Source organism: Myotis lucifugus, unplaced genomic scaffold (genome assembly GCF_000147115.1).
Source record: "Myotis lucifugus unplaced genomic scaffold, Myoluc2.0 scaffold_7, whole genome shotgun sequence".
NCBI classification, from domain to species: Eukaryota; Metazoa; Chordata; class Mammalia; order Chiroptera; family Vespertilionidae; genus Myotis; species Myotis lucifugus.
Window position 1 is genome coordinate 8,426,364 of NW_005871055.1, and position 3,794 is coordinate 8,430,157.

A 3,794-nucleotide genomic window follows, 5' to 3' on the forward strand; every position below is an offset into this window, starting at 1 on the left:
CCCCATTGAATCACCTGGGAATCTTTTTAAACTCCTGATTTCCGGGCCTCATCCTCTGGAAATTCTGTTTCTTTGTTACTAATGTTGTGGCCCCAATCCATAACAAAGAAACAGAATTTCTAGAGGATGAGGCCCAGAAATCAGGATTTTAAAAAGATTCCCAGGTGATTCTAATGTGCAGCCAAGGTTGAGAACCACTGCACTAGAGAGAGGATAGGCTTTGTCTATTTCCAAAACTAGAATTTTTCCTTAAGCACTGAAAAGCATATCTCAGCAAAGATTTCCCCCCTGCTAATCTGAGAAACCTTTTGGGGGATTGTGGGAAAGACAGATGCTACCCTGCGAGAGTGGCCTGAGTATAGTCTCCCTGGAAGGGATTCCTCATCTCCAGAAGTGATTTAACACTTTTTAATTATTATGTGTACATGAATATGATCTCATTTTTAAAAGTATATATAACACTAAAAAAGATATAGAAGTATCTCCAGCTATTTGAACTCTTGCTATCCAAACTCTATCAAAACTCAAGAATCAAAGAGATCTGGCTAAGTTCTTCAATACTCAAACTTCTGCTATTGGCTCTCCTAGACTCAGGAATAAGTTAGGTTTGGATATCACAGTATCTCTTATAATCTGAAATCTCACTATCTGAATATGGCAGCCCATTAAATATGCATAGTAAAAAGGACTTATACTCCAAAATGTTAACTGTTGTTATTTTTAGATAGTATAATCACAGGTAAGTACATTCTTCTTTCTGCTTCATATTTTCTAAATTTTATTTTTTTCTTTCCAAAAATAAAAAGAAATAAGTCTATATTGTGGACTTAATGTACTTGGAAATTTTTAAAAATTAAGTTCATACAGTAGATCAACTACATAATTGATTTAGATAATTATTTGATTAACTGACCTCCTCAAGGAAGTCTATTCTGGTTAAATGCAGACAATAGTCATCACGTGTCTCCTGTGAATTCCTCAACACATTCACAATATGAAACACTTTTAGATTTTTTTTAAACCATAGAGTACCTTAAAAGTGTGTTCTAATGTCCAGCCTAGACTCTAGACTCCTTGAGGGCCCAAAGCTTGTTTCCATGGATGACATTGAATGTAGTACACACAGAAGTAATAGTATAATAATAATAAAGGTCTTTGACTTCCCTTCAGTTTTATCACCACACTGACTTTCAGTTAAAGGAGAACACTGTCTCAGGCTTTCCAGCTTGAGCTGCTGATTATTAAGATGGAGCCAAGCTCGTGCTGGAACGTGCAGGCACTCTTTAATTTAAAAATACAAAATTTTTTAAATTAAGCTTAAAACTTGATAGCTTTGGTTTTTGTGGCTGTTTTCTGAAGCTCTCAGAAATGGATCACTTGGATCACACTCAATCACGGCGGAAATCTTTTTAATGACTAATATCCTTCCTCTTTAAGAGAAAGAGACTAGAGGGTAGACTGTCTAAAAGTATTAATAAATAGACTGGTATTCACACAATGGATTAAAAGATATCTGGGCCCTAGATTAACTGCTATATTAATAGAATCTAAATATACAGTTACATACTCAACCCGAGAGAAGTTCAAAGAGGTGAAATTTAGCCAGTGCTCACTTCGAATGGCTACTTACTGAAGTTTAAAGCACACTGTAAACTACCGTCAGGGTTGAATCATTTTTCCATTCCTTTCAGCATTATTTACCTGGATGTTTTGATGCTATGATCCCACAATGCACACCAGTTTCAGAAACTCAGTTTTTGCCTCCAAAGGCTATAATTCTCTCCCCAAAAAGAATAGGCCAAAGACAAATAAGACAACGAATCTAGGTTTTTCAAGCATTATTACAATATTGACTTACAAAATTGTAAACCCCAATTGCAGAAAGTTCTGCAGCAGATGACTTCGGAGTGTCTCACGTGCAAATAAATATCAACAAAAGGCCACTTCCGAAAGCAGAACTGAGCGTGCCTCCCTTCGATAGAACAGGTAGTTCATTTGAGGCAGGACCAGAGAAATGTCATTTCACTCAGCTAACCGCACGCCTGGATAAAGGTCCCTACTGTGTGAACGGCCCTTCGTGGAGTCCGTGTTGTGGGGGATGGGAAAAAGTGAAGAATATGCTCCGTGACACCACTACCCTCCCCTGCGGAGGCGGAGATGCTCAGATGGAGACTAGATTCTAGAGAGCAAGGGCCGAAGGGGGACGCGGAGGGTCGAGGCGGGTGTCTGTCAGAGCTGCGACAGCCTCCAACTAGGAGCAAAACCGCGTCCCTGCAGCTCAAAAAAGAGAGGGCGCAAGGAAAACTTTCCCTAACCGCACCCCTTTCCTCCACCTGGAAGAAATGCTAGCGGAGGTGCTGACAGTGCGGACCCGCGGGCCGGAACCCGCTGCCGGAGGGGAGAAGGGAGAGAGCGGGAGTAACGGGGCACGCGGCCCGGCCGGCGGCGGGGAACGCGGCAGAGAAGGGGAGGGGCGAGGGCGGCCTCTGCGAGCTCGGCCCGCGACTCACCCGCTACCTGGAGGCCAGCCGCTGCCGCTCGCTGTCCGCCGGGCCCAGCCGCCGGGAGCGCCGCGGGAACCTCGGAAGCTTGGCTGCAGGAGACTCACTGCCGAGGGCCGCCTGGGGGGCGCGGAAGCGGGGCGCGGGGCGGGGCGGGGGCTCCGGGTCACGTGGCCAGGCTGCCTCACGTGACACCGACGCCGGGCGCCCCGGCAAGCTCCCGGGTGGAGCTGCCCCTATGCCCTCGCAGGCTCTTTGGCTGTGGGCCCGCAGGCCCGCGGCGTCCGTGGAAGCCGGTAGGTTGGGAGCCCAGCCTCCGGAGGGTCGCGGTGGAGCTTGGTGGCCGCGGAGCTCACAGCCTTTGGTCCGGCAGGGAACCAGGGACGCGCGAGGGGCGGACTCCCGCTGTCCTCCCAGATGGCGTGGCGTGGCCCGGGGTGGGTCGGCCAGCCACCCCTAGAGACCAGGGCAGAAAAGCGACTGGCAACTTCTCTCCACGTGCTGCTGCCTGGGATGAGGGGCCTCAGAGGAGGAGAGCTTATTTTACTCCAGAGACGTGCCCCCGCACACCTGCCTGCACACTCGCCTGAAAAGCACCTAAGAATGGAAGGAGGATGGAGGTGACACCTGCACCAAGACGAGAAGGGAGTGGAGCACAGGGCCCAGGTAATGGGAGAAGTCAGGGAACCTGGCTGTCAAGTTGGAAGGGACCTAAGACGGCAAATGGACCGTGTCTTTTCTTAGTATAAATGAGTAAACCAAGGCCAAGAGAAAGGATGCTTCATGCCATTCCAGCCTATTTTCTGCGGAGACCAAAGCACCTTCATAAAAAAAGTTATTTCATCAAAGTCCCAGTGGGCTCCACGGAATAAAGTTCAAACTTCTTGGCATAACTTTCCAAGTAATCTTGTTCAAACTTACTTTTCCCCTTTGTGCTCCCATGAATAAACAGAAAAACACTTCATTTTCTAGTTATCACCAAACCGTTCCACTATCTACTGAAAGAAGCCTCCTTTCCCTCATCTTCGGCACTTCCTCAACAGTAGTCTAGAGGCTCTGGCTGCAGAGAATGCCTCTTTCCCTTGACCACTCAGCTTTCTTCGGATTACTACTTACTTTTTCCCTAAGTTGCTCTACTCCTTTTTGCATCTGTTCATTCTTTTGCCTCTCTCTGAAATACCTGGAATCATTCCCCTCTCCCTCCTTGAAGAAAACCAGAACCAAACAATTGTTAAAACTGTAAAAAATTTTTATCAGAAACTATTGCAATAGGACAATTGAGACCAGTTCTAT

At 46.5% G+C, this 3,794-nt stretch overlaps 1 protein-coding gene across 9 annotated transcripts in view; it reads right to left on the reverse strand.

Annotated features, from left to right (window-relative positions):
* RCBTB1 (RCC1 and BTB domain containing protein 1) overlaps nt 1-2,626 on the reverse strand; it is a 117,673-nt gene extending 115,047 nt beyond the window's left edge. For 7 of the 9 annotated variants that reach the window (XM_023748592.1, XM_023748613.1, XM_023748606.1 and 4 more), the window contains exon 1: nt 2,511-2,626. The gene's annotated coding sequence lies outside the window, so the exon portion shown is untranslated. The remainder of the gene's footprint in view (nt 1-2,510) is intronic. The other 2 variants (XM_023748577.1, XM_023748580.1) reach the window with 2 other exon arrangements.
* Between the last annotated feature and the right edge of the window lie 1,168 nt (nt 2,627-3,794).